We start from the raw sequence: 15,048 nt of genomic DNA on the forward strand, positions 1-15,048 counted from the left end.
AGCTTTTCCTAAACCACCACACGCATCGTGAACCCCCATGGGCCCCAGTTCCACTTATTGACAGCTCACCCACTTTTGTCTAGACTCTGGCTAAGGGCTGGGGGAGAACAGTTCACCTGCTTTTGAGAGGGAAGCCCATCAGCAAGGTGGATCAAACGTCAGGAGAGGGCCAGGCCCCTGTCAGAGGGCCCGGAAGTTCTATCAAGGACACGGCCTCTTCCTTCTTGCCCCATCCCCAGGGCTCTAGGAGAACCCCGGCCACTCACCCTCGGCTCTGCCGCCTGGGCTGTCACACTGGAGATCTCTGTGGGCAACGAGACAGGCAAGAGGAGATCTCAGTGGTCTGCTGGCCACAGCCCAACCACTGCCCACCTGCCCACGGGGCCCAGTCTCCCCCACATACCAACCCCAGCTCCCCCAGTACTCCCTCCAGCGCACGCCCAGCTGACCTGAAAGAGAGAGGGCCCCCGTGCCTGGGGGCTCTGCCAGTCGCTGGCTGTCAGCTGGGGGCGCTGTGGAGCAGCTTCGGCCTGAGCCCAGGCCTCGGGGCGTGGACAGCGCCTGGAAAGGACCACCGCAGCTCAGGTTTAGTGAGCACCTACTGCGCGCCAGGCACTGGGCTGGAAGCTGTCCAGGCATCGTTTCATTTAATCCTTCCTACCAATCCTGCGAGGTAGGGGCTATTAATAACCCCATTTTGCAGATGAGGAAGTGGAGGCTCAGAGATGAAGTAACATCATTCACTCATTCATATGCTCATTATTTATGGAGTGCCTACTTTGCACAAGGACTGGGTAGACAAACACTTATCAGATTATTGTAAGTGACTTAATTATTAGCGGGATAAGAGCTGCAAAGAAAAACTGAAGAGTGCCTGAGGTCAGAGGTTTAACAAATCATACCAGGGAGTCAACAACGACAAAAGCTCATATTCTGGGGACACTTTCTCTGCTGCCAAACACTGGACTAAGTGCTTTATATGGATTGCCTCACCTAACCCCCCTGCAAACCTGAGATCGATACGATTATCATCCCCGCTTTCACAGTCGAGGAAACCATCCGCTGGAAGGTGGTTAAGCACCATGAAGGCAAGGATTTCTGTCCTGCTGACTTCTGTGTGTATCTCCCAACCCCCGGATCAGCACATGGGCCACAAATGTGCTTCAGAAAATATTTACTGAACGAATGAATGAATGAGGCACACAGAACAATTAGCCCCGCCTTTCCCCCTGAGGCTCTCTCTCTTTCCTCTCCAGACCCAAAAGTGGGACCCAAGTAGGATGTGGAAGGAGGGAAGGAGATTAAGAACGTGAAAAGGGACATTCTCCGCCCTCCATGCCACCTCTAGCCTCCATCCGGCCCCTGCTACATTTTTAGAGCCCTCTTTATTTCACCTTCACAGTATTTATCATGACTGATGTCAATTACTTGTATGACTGGCTGTTCAGTGTGTCTCCTCCCCGAGTGTGGGCTCTTCAGGGGCAAGGACTGTGTCTGTCTTGTTTACTGTTGTATCCCCTGACCCCAGGGCCTGGGCTATGGATGCTACATAAATATTTACCGACTGACTCCCTGAGCTGGTCAGGGCAGAGTTGGGATTTAGATCCAGGCATGTCTGACACCCAAGGGAGCCTGGGGACTCAGGGCCCCGGCTGATCCCCAGGAGCTGGGGTTTGGGGGAGCAGGGAGCTGAATGGTCCATGACCACTGGGAGGATCGCTGCCCAGGGTTGTTAACTCCACAGAAAGACTGCAGAGCTGACTTGGGGACGGGAGAGTGTGGGCAGGGACACTCATCCACTCCCCTTTGGTGGGCAGCAATTTGTAATCTATGAAGCACCTCCACATATATGACCCACTGAATCTTCACCGAACCTGGGAGACATGGTTTACTGTTTCCACGTTACAGAGGAAACAGGCTCAGAGCAGTTGTATAACTTGCCTGAAGTCACATAGCTGCTAAGTGGCAAGATTCCTAATTCTGCCAAGTCCAAAGCCTCCTTCCACTCCCAGCTCCTGCAATTCTCCTTCAGCCACTCCTGAAAGTGCTCCTTCTAGAGCTGTGGTCTCACTTAAGGATGGAAGGAACCTTAAAATCATCTAACCCATTGGCTTCCAAACCCTGGGCCTGGGGAAGCTACGTAACCTTGCAGATACCCAGACCCTAGTCCAGGGGAGTCTGACTCATAAATCTAAAGGGACATCTGGGAATCTGTATTTTTAATCGGCTCCCCTAGTGGCTACACTGTTCTAGTGCCACCTCGTGCACCTCCCATTTTACAGATAAGGAAACTGAGACCGCAAGAGGGAAAGAGACTTTGCCCAACACCACAAAATGGCATGAAGAGGGCCTCTTTGTTGCTCATCCAGGCAGAACATCCCCTGTCCCTGCAGGTCCCAGGCCTCAGCTGTTCCTCACTGTCCCATTTACTCGATCACTCAGGGTTCTGTTCTCTCTCATGCCTGCCTGCAGACTGTGGCCTGGCCCCTTCTAGGCTAGGCTCTCTCTGCTTCAAGAATCTCACTGTTGCTCTTGCAGGAAGGACTGTGGGTAAGACACTCACAAAGGAGGGAAGGGGCTCAGACTCTGTGGAGTCTCCAGGTCAGATTTCCAACAGTACGGTTGATCCACAGTGCTGCCCTCTTTGAGATGCCTACCAGAAGCCATCATCCCTCCCTTACTGAGGGTGGGGCTCACCAACCCTCCCTGCTCTGGAGACCTCCCACTTGGGGCCTGAGGGTGTGATCTTGGCAGAAGAGAGAAACCTCCTCTCCAGTGGTTGCTTCTGTTCCACCCACCCGTGAAGACCTTTGGGCACGTCGCCCTGCCAGACCTCCTGACTCTGTCCACTGCTCTCTCTCGAAGCCTCCAGGATCTGAGGGAAGCAGCTGGCACCCCTCCCCACCACACCCAGGCATCCATTTTCTTGGACCCCTCCCAAGGGCACCACCTATCCCATGTCTGTGAACAAAGTCGAAAAGGTTCTTCTGTCCATCTGTCTGCTTCTGGGTCAGTGTGTCTGAGCCTGCCTATGGGGACACCAGCTGGCTGGGAGGGAAGGGGGCTGGGGGCCCCAACCTGCTGTGCACAGTGCCGGGAAGGGCCAGCCCACATCCTTGAGTCCCCAGCCCCACCCTCCCCCGCTGCGGCTGTGACCACCCCACCCCTTCCCCAGGCAGCCTCCCCTCCCCCACCCACAACCTCCCCAGGGGAGCCAGGCTGCCAGCCCCAGCTCTCACTTCCGGCCTCATGACCCTCTCTCTAGCCTGCATACTCCTCCCCACCCCCCCAACACCATTTCCCTCCCAGCCCGGACTGAAGGCTCAGGGATGTCCTCAAATGGAAAACGCTGCATCAAAGGGGCTATCACTGCTGCTGTGAAACTTCCCCCATCACCTCCCTTCAGGGCCTTCATCTCCCAGGATCTGCCCCTTCAGGAACTATGCATCACCCCTCTCAACTTCCTTCTCTTCAGCCCCCTCCCAGCCGCCCAATTGTACCTGAAGATCTTCTTCCAACCTGACTCCAGACCAAAATCATAACAAAAATAACAATGATGAAAAAAATAATGGCAGCTGTCACTTATTTGGCATGTAAATGGAGGCTCAGAGAGGTTAAGTAATGCCCTGAAGGACAAACAGCCATGACAGGGAAGAGCTGGAGTCTGCACTTAGGTTTGTTGGGCTCCTCTAAACCAAACTTCTTCACTGTCCAGAGAGTCAGCCCCCTCCCCTGAAGCTTCCTCTAACTGTCCTAGTCCCAACCACCAGTTCTAATTTTTGACTTCTAATCTACCCCCACCCAGCTTCGGCACCCCTCCCACCTAGGTCATCCCATGCACTATCCTCCCTCACCACTAGGTGTCCCCTTAGAGCCACTGATGCCCCCGAGGGGAGCAAGCCCCGCCCCACCCCCTGGAATCATCAGGGCTCCCCACCACAGCACAGCACACCCCACCCCACCCTACCCCCAGCCACACAGAGCTCCTTTGTGCAGCCCTTGTCCACCCCCTTCCTGCCCGGAGCGGGGCACCTGGCAAGCAGGTCTGCCCCAGACCCGCCCCCTGCCAGCCCCCAGCCCTGGGTGCCAGGTGTGTGGGCACCAGCGCCAGCTCTGGCTGAACCTGAGGGTCACCCTGCCGGGCAGCCCTCCCTTCCTCTCTCCGAGGTCACCCAGGGACTGTGCGCTTCCCGCCCTGCTCCGCCCCCATCCCCTCCTGCCCTTGGCCCTTCCAGACTCCTGTCCTTGTCTTTCCTTCTGTCTACTGGAGGACTCCCCTCCTCCAGCCCCACCAGGCCCTCCCCACAGCCTCTCACCACCGCCCACCTCCTTCCCCTGAGAGCTCCTTGTTCAGCACCCCCCTCCCCACCCAGGTCTGAAGAACTCCTCCTCCTGGAAAGTTGCTGCTGGAAAGGAAGTGACTTCAGCAATTTGGCCACAAGGCTGGGCACTGCTGAGCCCAGCTCAGCTGAAGGCTTGCCCAGCCCACCTCCAAAGCACAAACGGAGCCACGTGCACACACCACCCCCAGTGTGCAGCCGGAACCCTGAACACACGCTTCCCCGGTGACACGCTGAAGGATCTTTGTGTACACACCCCACCCCACTGTACTCACATATCACCCCAGTGTGTTCAGATTCTTGTCTACACACCTCTCCAGTGTACACTAGCGCCCTGCACACAGACACCATCCAGTGTGGCACACACAACACTCCAGTCTCCCCACACCTGCCCAGGACACGCTCTGAATCCTGCACACTCACTCCGATGTACCACATGCACAGCCTCTGAATGTCCCCCAGCCCAGTCCACTTACTCTTGTGTGCAGAACCCTGCACACCTACGGACAGAGTCCTGCATGTGCCTGATTGCACACAAGCCGGAGGACTTGCACATGAGATGCCCTGTACATATACAGTCAGGTACATCCAGCTCTGCATCCTCCCACAGCTGAACCTCCCCACCCTTACAATCCCAGGAGGCCCCGCCCCCAGACCTCAGGCCCCAGGAATGCTCTTTTGGAAGTTGGGTGGGGTCCCCAGGCAGGCTGGGCTCTAGGGAGCTTCCTGGAGCCGGAGGCTTGAGGCTTCATGTGTCAGTTCCGGGAGTTGCCTCTGCAGGGCAGGGCAGCCCCACCTGGCCTCTGTGGCTCTTGAGCCTGGGTGGGCTAATCCGGGCCCAGAGTCGGGAGGTGGGTCCTGCCCCCACCCCTGCCCCATCTCATCTCAGGAGGGCAGCCTAGCATACCCAGGTCCTCTCAGCTTCCACAGACTCTAGAAGAGAGGGGTCCTGCGGGGTCAGCTTCACACATCAGGCATTCTGGTCTCTACCTCTGTCCTGGGTTCTGGTCACTGTCACAACCCCTTTCCCTTCCCAGTTCTCTCAGGTCATCCAGGTGCAGGGAAGAGTCCCCAGACTAGGAGGCAGGACTCCAGGGAACTGCCTGTATATCCATGGACCTCACCTTTCTGGATAATGGGGAGTCTGAGTAAGTTGGGTTAAAATATTTTGATTCTAAAGGGCCTCTTTTTGGCCTAAGCTGGGAGGCGGGAATCCCTGCTAGGACTGGGAAGGAAGTACCCCTGATTCCCACTTCCTGGGGTGGCCAGGCACAGACCCGGCTTCCCTATACACTGTTACCTGAGCAGGCTGTGCAGACAGGCCCAGCTCAGCAAGAAAGGCCTGTCTTCGCCAGTGATTCCAGGGTGGTCTCTTCGGCGGCCTGAGAGTCGCCCCGAAGCCGGGGCACTCTGCACGCACTTAGCTGGGCAGGCTCTGGGGTCCAGGCCAATGGGCAGACAGGCAGGCAAGCTCCCATCTGTGGAAACAAAAACAGCACCCCAGACATAAGCATGGATACAGGATGAGCCAGACAGAGGGACCAGGAGGCCGTCCTAGATGGGGTCCACTCTTGCACAGGATGAAATTGGCTCCAACTTCATTTCACTGGGGAGTGTGAGCCTATCTCTTGAAACCCCAGGTAGTATCGTCGTGCGGGTAGGTACATGTACGCGTGAACATGAACACACATGCTATGGTGAAAAGAACCTGGTCTTGGGAGTCAGAATGGTCCTTGGCTCAACTCTCACCAACTATGTGATCTTGGGCAAGTCAGTTAACCTCTTGGGCTCTCAGTGTTCTCATCTATAAAATGGGGAGAGCTTATGAATGGGGAGAAGCACTCTGGGGAAACTATAAATGCTAAGAGCTCACTTACAACGTAGGTGTGAGAATTGCTGTTCAAAGTGATGGTGAATGTAGATGTTCATGAGAGGTGTATACGCAGCTGGCATTTACCCTTCTCCATCAGCGACTGGTTATATGTCTCTTGTTTTCTTTAATAACCATGGCCCTCCTTACCACCGCCCCGCCCCCTGCTTCCTGCCCATTTGTCTGCCTCCCTGAGGTCTGTACTGAAGCCGAGAGTGGGTCTGGGAACCAGGCCTCATGGACTGCTTATAGGTTTTGGTTGCCTGGGAATGTGTGTGTGTGTGTGTGTGTGTGTGTCAGAGATCCTGCCTGTACAGATGCACGTCTGTGAGCGTCAGCTGTCTGGGCAAATACACCTGTGTGTGGCTTCCTGGGTCTAGTTAGCCTTCTGTATGCTTCTCTGGGTGTATTTGTATGTCTATACGAGTATATGTGTAAGAGTGTACACATATGGGACTGTGTGTATGTGTGTGTGTGTGTGTGTGAGTGAGCTGACACTTACTTGTGTTCGGTGCCTTCAATTATACGTGTGGGTGTGTGCATCTGGGTCTGTTCAGTTCTGTGTGTGTGTCCAGCTGAGCCTATGTTTGCACGCCTGTGGGGACACGGAGGTGTGAGTGTGTACCTAATGTGTGACGAGGTGTGCCCAGCTGTGGTCAGGGGGTGAGTGCCCGTGTGCACACAGCTCTCTGCATCTCACCATTGTCAGGAGCTGAACCGGCTTCTGCCCATCTCTGACTCTCTGGGCGTGTGTACTGGGGCGGGGGGCGGGGGCGGGGTGTGTGGCGGATCCTCTGCTGTCCCTGCAGGCTTCCAGTCTCGAGGCCTGTGACTGCGGGCACTGGTGTCACTGTGGATCAGTGTTGCCTCCCTCCTACCTCTGCCTTTCTCTGGGTTTTCAGGGTCACAGTGTGATGGCATGACTGGTCACAGTGTCCCTGTGGGTCTGTTTCACTGTGGGTCAGTATGTGCTCACGTGTGTAACTCTGCGTGTGTGTGCTGTTTGACTTTATCGTTGTGCATCTGTGTATGTCAGTGGGTCCTTGTGCCATGTCATTGTATGTCTGTGTCAATGTCAACATGTGTGAGTCTGTGTGCCATGGTATGCCTGTCAGTAGAACGGTGCCTCAGTGTCTGTGTGGTGCCTTTATGTAACTTGTCAGTGCGTGTGCGCGCGCGTGTGTGTGTGTGCATGGGAGACCCTTTGTGAGACAGCGTGTGTCTGTGTCACTGTGTTTGTATGCCTGCTTCCCTCCTCCCTCCCTATCTCCTGCGTTCTCTCTCTCTCTCTCTCTCTCTTTTTCTGTAGGAGCCAGACAACTCCCCAAGCCTGGATTAGGGACAATTTATCCACAGGCAGAGAAGGAGAATTCCAACCTGCCAGAGCCTCCCTCCTCTGATCCGTCCCCCCTTCCCCCGTGGTTGGGTGGGCAGAGAAATGCAGCCGGGCAGCTCCCAAGCCCTTAGGGAGACCCCACCTCTGCAGCTCCCCAGAGGCCCAGGAGGGCAGAAAAGATGGAAATCTGGGTGGCCCCAGAGCCCTCCAGCGGGGGTGGATTGGCTGCCCCCCCCAAGGCCGCCACAGCTCAGCTCATCTTGGCCCTGTTCTCCTACATATGGTGGTGGTGGGTGGGGGGAGTCTGCATGAGGTCTGCCTGGCCCTGGGGGCTGGGGCGACCTAGGGAATAAAGCTGCTCCCAACCCCTCCACAGCCTGATACTCCCCAACTGATAAACGCCAGCTCCGACACCCCCGGAAATGTAAATGACTGGGGAACTTGCGCCTGTGCCCGCACAGGCTGGGGGGTTGCTGGGAGGCAGGGGACAGCGTGGTGGGGGGAAAGCAGCAAGGGGGGAGCAGGGGCTGAGCTGGGACTAAGGCTCCCTTCACGGTGCTCCAGGCGCAAGGCAGAATCACATGTTTCCCATTAGCTGCTCTGGCCTCCTTGTTCAGGGGGTGTTGGCTGGGGGAGATTTGTTCTGGTTGCAGACACCAGCCGAGACCACACAAGAGAGAGAGGAAAAGACAGAGAGAGAGAGAGGAAGAGAGACAGAGAGAGGAGAGATTGAGCGCCAGAGGGAGAGGAGAAGACAGAGAGAGAGCGAGAAAGATACACAGAGACACACAGGGAGAGAGACAGAGACAGAGAGACGTGAGAACAGGCACACACAAACACAAAAGCAGAGGATCAGAGACGGGTGACGGGAGAGGCTAACAGAGTGGGGGACAGGGAGAGCGACAGGGAAGGCGACTGGGGTGGAGACACTAGTCAGAGGCTGAGGAGCGAGCGTGTCAGCGAGGCACAGAGTGCGAGTCAGGCCAGGAGGGACTGAGGGGGCGGAGGGCGGCACTGGGGCCGCAAGCCTGATGGAGGGGATCCGAGGGTGACAGAGCGGGAACCTGCCGCAGGGCCAGGGAGGGCAGGGGCGGTGGGTGGGGACGCGCGTGGGCAGGGGGAGCGGCTGCTCCGCAGCCGCCGGGCGGGGCGGCCAGCGAGCCCGGAGCCTCCCGCCTCCTGACCCTCGAGCCTGGGAGAGATAACAGGCCGGAATAGTGCTGACTTGCGGTTCAGAAATCCAATATCCTCCGCGGCGCACTAATCGACTACCTGAGCTCCCGGCCCGCGCCGAGCTGCCCCGATTAATCCTGCGGCTCCACAGCCTTAATTAGTTTAACAGTTTCAGGGGCAGGAGAGGCAGGCAATAGGGTCTCCCAGACCTGCGGGGACACAGGCCCCCATGCCAGCCCTGCCTGGCGCCCCGCCTCCCCGGTCACACCTGCCCCAGCCCCAGAGGCCCCTTTCCACACCATCTGCAAAACGCTGGGTCCTTCCTCCTGGGGAACAGTCCCAAGGGCTGGCACCTGGGTCAGAAGGTAGGTCTTGTGGAACAGAGACTCCCCCGTCCCAGCTTGTCCCTGTGCCCGTGGCCTGGGTGCTTGCTCTGGCCTGCCCTTTGGGGCCCTGCCAACTGTCAGCCCCATACCACTGGGCAACATGTCGTCTCTTTAGGGTGACAGACAAGCTCCCAAGTTACTGACAACCCCCCAACAGCATGAGATAATCACACACGTCACTCCCCACACCGGCATGAGATAGGCACATGGTGACATCTCACACATACCCAACAGTCAGAGAGACAGGAGTACGAGTGGGTGACTACCCTCCTAACAGGATGAGCTAAGCACAGAACCTGTCACTTCCCCCAAAGCCTGAGATGGGCACATCTGATACCCCCAGACAGTATGAGACAAGAACACAGGTTGTCACCCTCACAATGGTGTAACTGACATACAACCAGGCGCCCCCTCACCCACTGGTAGTATGTGAAATGCACAGAGAACCTGTCTCTCACTCACTCTCTCTCTCTCACACACACACACACACACACACACACACACACACACGCCTCACCTTCCAGGTGTGACAGAGGTATGGACCCCTCCCCCGAACACACATATAAGTATAAGCCAGGGACATCAACCTCACCCCTTCCTCCCTCCAGACTGCAGGATGGGTAAACGACATGTCACCCTGGCTGCTTTGGACGGGTGACAGCCCACCCCACCCCTCCCCCATCACTGCCAGCCTGGTGGTGCCGTCCTCTGCCTGCAGAGGCGTCACAGCTCACAGGGCATGAATGTCACCCCAGCACTGCCAGAGCCGGGCCCAGCCACATGTTGCCCCAGTGACAAACACCACTGGCCCCAGGAGGTGGAGGTGCACAGGGCTCTGGGCGTGACCTTGGTCCCTGAACGCCAGGAGGGGAGGTGCCGTGGCCTCCCTCCTGGGTAACCCACTGGCCCGGAGCTGGGGAAGATGAGTGCTGGGAAGAAAGCTGCCTGGGCACACAGACAACCTGAAAATGCCACCTCCCCAAGCAGCCACCCCCACCCCACTTCTAACTGAATGTAGCTGTTATCGAGGGAGGGGGCAGACTGCGTAGTGGAGGGAGGCTGTCAACGAGGCCTGAGCAGTTCCTACAAGACTTCTTAGAGGTGGGGGAGGGGAGGCAGGGTAGGGGTCGCTGCCACCATGCCCTCGGGGCCCAGGGCTGAGGGAGTGGGACGATAGCTTCAGACTCCCACTGTGGCCAGGGGAGCCCCTCTTTCTTACAAGGGCCCCCTCTCCAAATTCAGGCCACAGAGCCTGACAAGGAGGCCAAAGTCCAGGGGCATGACTCACCCAGGGAACAGGCCCAGCCTGCTGGCCAGAAAGTGAGGGAGGACAGGAGCCAAGGGGCCTGGGTTCAAGTCTGAACTCCTCCCAGGCCAAGCGGAGTGACCTTGGAGCAGAGGCTCAGTCTCTTTGGCTTTGGGGAGCGGGGGAAGAGGCAGCAGCCAGGGAAGCGCTGAGGCTGCAGACCAGCAGGCAGAGTACTGGGGGCCACGGGAAGGAGGACACAGCGGGTCCAACCCCTGGCTCCACCGCTTCCTCACCAGGAACCTCAGCTTTCTGTACCTCAGTTTCCTCAGCTGGAAAGCAGGAATGATAACGCCAGCCTCACGAGATAACGCAGCATGAAGTGGACAGGTGCTCAGGAAACAGGAGCTTCTTATTGAAGAGGGGAAAAGAGACTAAGAGAGGGCGGGAGACTTGCCCAAGCCACAGATCAAGCTAGTATCGGCTGAACTCAGCCTCCACATCCAGGCTTCCCACCTGAAGCTGTTTCTTAAGACTGCATGGAGATTGATTGTGTGTGCACGTGTGTGTTAGGGTGTTGTTGCTTATAGAGCTGCCCTACTGTCCAGTGAAGATCAAGGAAATGGATAGGAGTCTGTCATATAGCCTGACCTTTACCCTAAACCCCACTTGGCCCACCTTCAAACTCTGGACCAGAGGGCCAGCTCTATGGGAGGGAGGCAGCCCACACTCCAGCCCCCATGACCAGCACCAGCACCTGGTGCTTGGAAGGACTGGGGGACTGGGAGGTCAGTGTCTGGGGCCCTCTTGTTGTACAGGAGCTCAGAGAGGGACAGGCCTAGCCTGAGGTCACACAGCATGACAGCAGCAGAGCCCAGAGCCCTGGCCGGGGACAGCTTCAGAGCAGAGTTGTCTAGCCCCTAGGGTGGCTGGAGCTGGGGGGCCCTGGGGGACTGAGCAAAACGTGGCGACAGATGGCCTGCCGAGGCAGCGGCGATCTGGGCGGCTGGCAGGCATGCTCGCTCCCGCGCAGGGAAGCGGCTAATTTTAGCTGAGGCCTCGATGCCAGCTTTGTTCCCCCCACCCACCCGCCGAGGGGGCCCAGCATGCCTTGCGTGCAACCCGCCTCCCCCAGGCACCCCTACTCCCCCGCCTGGCCACTTGGTGAGTAGTGCCCAGACCCCAGGGTCCTAGAACTGTCTGTCTGGCCAGGTCTCATCACACCCAGAGGCAAGGGCTGGGCCCTGGAGGCCTGGCATCCCCACCCCAGGGCCTGTTTCCCATGACGCGAAGCTCATTCTGAAGAGGGGCTGTGGGGAGAAGGGCTAGAGGCCACTGCCCAGACTGGGAGGGAGGGCCTGACAGCAGGGGCTGCCAGTCTTTGCGGGGGGGGGGGGGTGCTGGCGGGGGGGTGGGCATTGTCCTCCACCAGATACTTAAGGAGACAGGACCCTTATTCTACCCCTGCCCTGAGCCAAACAAATTCTTCTGTGCTGGAGTCCCCCTCCAGCACAGAGTAGTGGTGAGCAAGGGGGTGGGAGTCACTTTACCCTTTCCCTGTTCTTTATAAGCCCGATTTTGCTCCAGGAACTCAAAGTACTTTAAAAAAGTCAGAGATAGAGCAAGGGTAGTACCCTCCCAACTCTGCGCCACTGGGGGAAACTGAGGCACAGTCTGAAACAGCTGTCATTGTAGCAGGGGAGGAACAAATCCCAGGAATCAGTGAGGGAAGCCTAAACATGCTCTACTTTGAGTTCTTAGAGCCGGGGGCTTCTTGGGCCAGCTCAGCCCCTAGGACTACCCTCTGCCTCCACCTGGGCTGGTAGAAGGTAAGCTAGAGGGATGGAGCCCGTCCTCTGAAACCCTGGGAAGGGAGGCCTGGTACTCTTGGTTCCTGGTACCCCACCCCCTGTTGGCTCTTTGACCTTAGAACTTCCCCTCCTCATCTCAGGTTCAACTACATGTGCCCAATGGGGCGCCAGGACATCTGGCCCCCACTTGAAAGGGGACTCCTTCGGGGTGATTCTGGAGGGCCCCCCTCTCCCAGTTCCAACCCAGGGGCCGTGAGGGTAATGGCCAAATGGGAAATAGATACAGAAGGCTGGAAAGAAATCTATGTACTTACTAGAAGGAGAGAGTCGGAAGAAGAGAGAGAGAGAGAATGAGAAACCAAGGCAAAGAATCAGATTCAGGAAGAGAGAGACGGAAAGAGGGAGAATGTGGGGGCAAGAGAAACGGGGCAGAATGAGGGTGAAGAGGCAGGAAGAGATGAGGAGGGAGGGGCTGCGGGAGAGACAGAGAAGAAGCCAGAGGAAGGAGAAGAGCGAAAAAGAGACTCAGGAAGAAGGGACAGAGGAGGAGGAAAAAGACAAAGAGACAGAGAGACAGGCAGGATGAGGCAGAGACAAAGACAGAGAGAGAGAGCAAGACATGCAGAGGGGAAGGAGATGGAGAAGGAGTTGCCACAGACGGGGCAAGGCTCAGGGAACTGAAGACACCACAGGGAGCTGGAGACAGACAGAGGGACTGACACACCCAAAGACCAAAAGACACAGAGTGAAAGGGCGAGACGCACTCAAGAGACTGGGGAGGGAGGAGGGGGGAGACACTAAGTGATAAAGTGTGTGTGTGGTGGGGGCAGCAGGAGTAGACAGAGGCAAGGAGGGAGGGGGCCTGAAGAGGAGGAGGGGGAGATGTCGTCGCCAGAGCTGGGGGGGACAGGACAGAAATGGAATGTGGGTCTGGGCATGAGGCTCACAGATGCATCGGCTCCGGTTTCAGCTGGGGCAGTTGGCTGCTGGGGGTGGGGGGAGATTGTGGTGGCGGGGAGGGAGAAAGGAGTAGAGCTGACAAGGGAGGGGGGCCTGTTGCCATGGCTGCGGGCACGGCAGGGGCACAGTCTGCTGGCACTTGGAGTTCTGGGCATGGTAGGGGGCAGACTGAGGGGGAAAGAGGGCAGTGATGAAGAAGCCTGGCCCCTGCCCTCGGGGCTCTACCAGGAAGAAAGTTTCCAGAGAGAGAATGGGAGACCTTGGGAGCTGAGCAGAGCTCTGGGCCCTGCTCCACTCCATGGGGGACACCACTCTCTGGGGTGCCTGTGGGCATCCTCGGTTCCCACCCGTGCCTCACGCTGGCCCCTGGGGATCCTCTTTCTCTGTCCCCTCCAGTCTAGCTGAAGATCCTGCATGCTGCTGCTACTGCTGCTTCTGCTTGCAGGGGAGCAGCAAGATTGTGAATTCAGGATCTGTAATCCTAACGCAGAGCCCAGGCCTACCGGGCTCCAGTTGCCAAGGCGACGGAGGGTCAGAGGGCAGCGCAGGGCGCCCGCTCCTCCAAGTCAGAATCCCAATTGTTAAAGCCCAAGAATAAACAGCTGAAGCGGCCATGGGGGGGCCGGGAGGGGGGGCTGAGGTCTGCATCGGCTCAGTGTGGTGTTGTCAAGCGAGATGTCACTAATTGTCTGAAGGAACGGGCTGAGGCAGCTCTTAACTGCTTCTGTGCCACCGGAGACACCTTGGCTGCCTGGCCCCATCCCCCGGGCCTCGCAGCATTCCACCGGGCCGGCTCGGTGGTGGGGGGAGTGCTGGCCCAGCACAATCCCTGCCTCCCTTGCACTGAACCCCTACATACTTTGGCTCCCAACCCTCCTCTCCCTGCCCCGCTTGGAACCTCCCACCTGCAAGTGAAATGCTTTATGTCCCCAGAACCAGTACCCCCCAATTACTGGAACCACACTACTCCTTATAGCCCAGAACTGCCACTCTGGCCTGCAAAAGCCCTCCCAGCTCCTCCAACATCTCTTCTTCCTCATCCTCTCAGAAGTCAGGGATTCTGGTACAAGGTGTGTGGACTGCGGAGGAAAACAGATTTCGGGTTCTTCTGATCTTTGGTGGGGGGAGAAGCCCTCCAACGGGAAGAGGGAAGGTCTATGGCATCCCCTGTGCAACTCCCTACTCTAAGTCACACACCAGAACTAAAGACCTGAATGGAGCCTTGAAACCTGGTTTCTAGCTTTGATTGTTCTACCTACTTGCTGTGTGACTTTTGCCAGGATATCTTCCCTCCATGAGCCTATCTCCTCATTTACTATCCATCCTAAACATTTAGTAGTGCCTATTCTGAGCCATGCCATGTCTGGAACCCCTGCCCAGAGGAACTTCCAACCCAGTGGGTGAGAAAGGCTCATAAGACAAGGTAGAAAGCAATCAGAGATCCATCAGGTAAGATATTCAATGAAAAACACGGAGCAGTCTGGTAAATCGTTCAGTGGACGGCTGCTGCTGTTAGGAGCAGTCAGTACTGGTATCGCCGTTATGACGGAGGGTCGCTAAAAGGGTGTAGGTCATCAGAGAAAAGACTGGGGGGAGGTCGGTTCTGGAAGGCTTCCTGCAGAAAGAGGTACCTGGTAAGATTTGGACAGGTGGGCAAGAAGGTAGAGTGCACCAGGAGAGAGGAGGTCTTGTGAGCTGCTCTGTACACTCTCAGGGTCATGTGCTCAGCCCCGCCCAGAGCAGGAAGGGCGAGGCCTTCAATGGTCTCCCCGCCCCATGGGCCGGCGCTGCCTCCTCCTCCACCTACTGCGCCTCCAGATCTCCGGAGAGCGGAGCCTGGGAGGGGCGGGCCGCCCGTGGGCACGGCTCCCGGAGATTGGTAGCACCTGGAGTGATGTCATGGGGCGGGGTCAGGTCTTCGGACAC

At 57.4% G+C, this 15,048-nt stretch overlaps 1 protein-coding gene across 3 annotated transcripts in view; it reads right to left on the reverse strand.

The window, feature by feature from the left end:
• Positions 1-15,048, reverse strand: part of AHDC1 (AT-hook DNA binding motif containing 1) — a 64,745-nt gene that overhangs the window by 15,869 nt on the left and 33,828 nt on the right. For 2 of the 3 annotated variants that reach the window (XM_068539260.1, XM_068539258.1), the window contains exons 3-5: positions 5,641-5,818; positions 450-561; positions 267-304 (exon numbers count right to left, since the gene is read on the reverse strand). The gene's annotated coding sequence lies outside the window, so the exon portion shown is untranslated. Of the gene's footprint in view, positions 1-116; positions 305-449; positions 562-5,640; positions 5,819-15,048 lie in introns of all 3 variants that reach the window. The other variant, XM_068539259.1, reaches the window with a different exon arrangement.

This window comes from Eschrichtius robustus, chromosome 3 (genome assembly GCF_028021215.1).
Source record: "Eschrichtius robustus isolate mEscRob2 chromosome 3, mEscRob2.pri, whole genome shotgun sequence".
NCBI lineage: Eukaryota > Metazoa > Chordata > Mammalia > Artiodactyla > Eschrichtiidae > Eschrichtius > Eschrichtius robustus.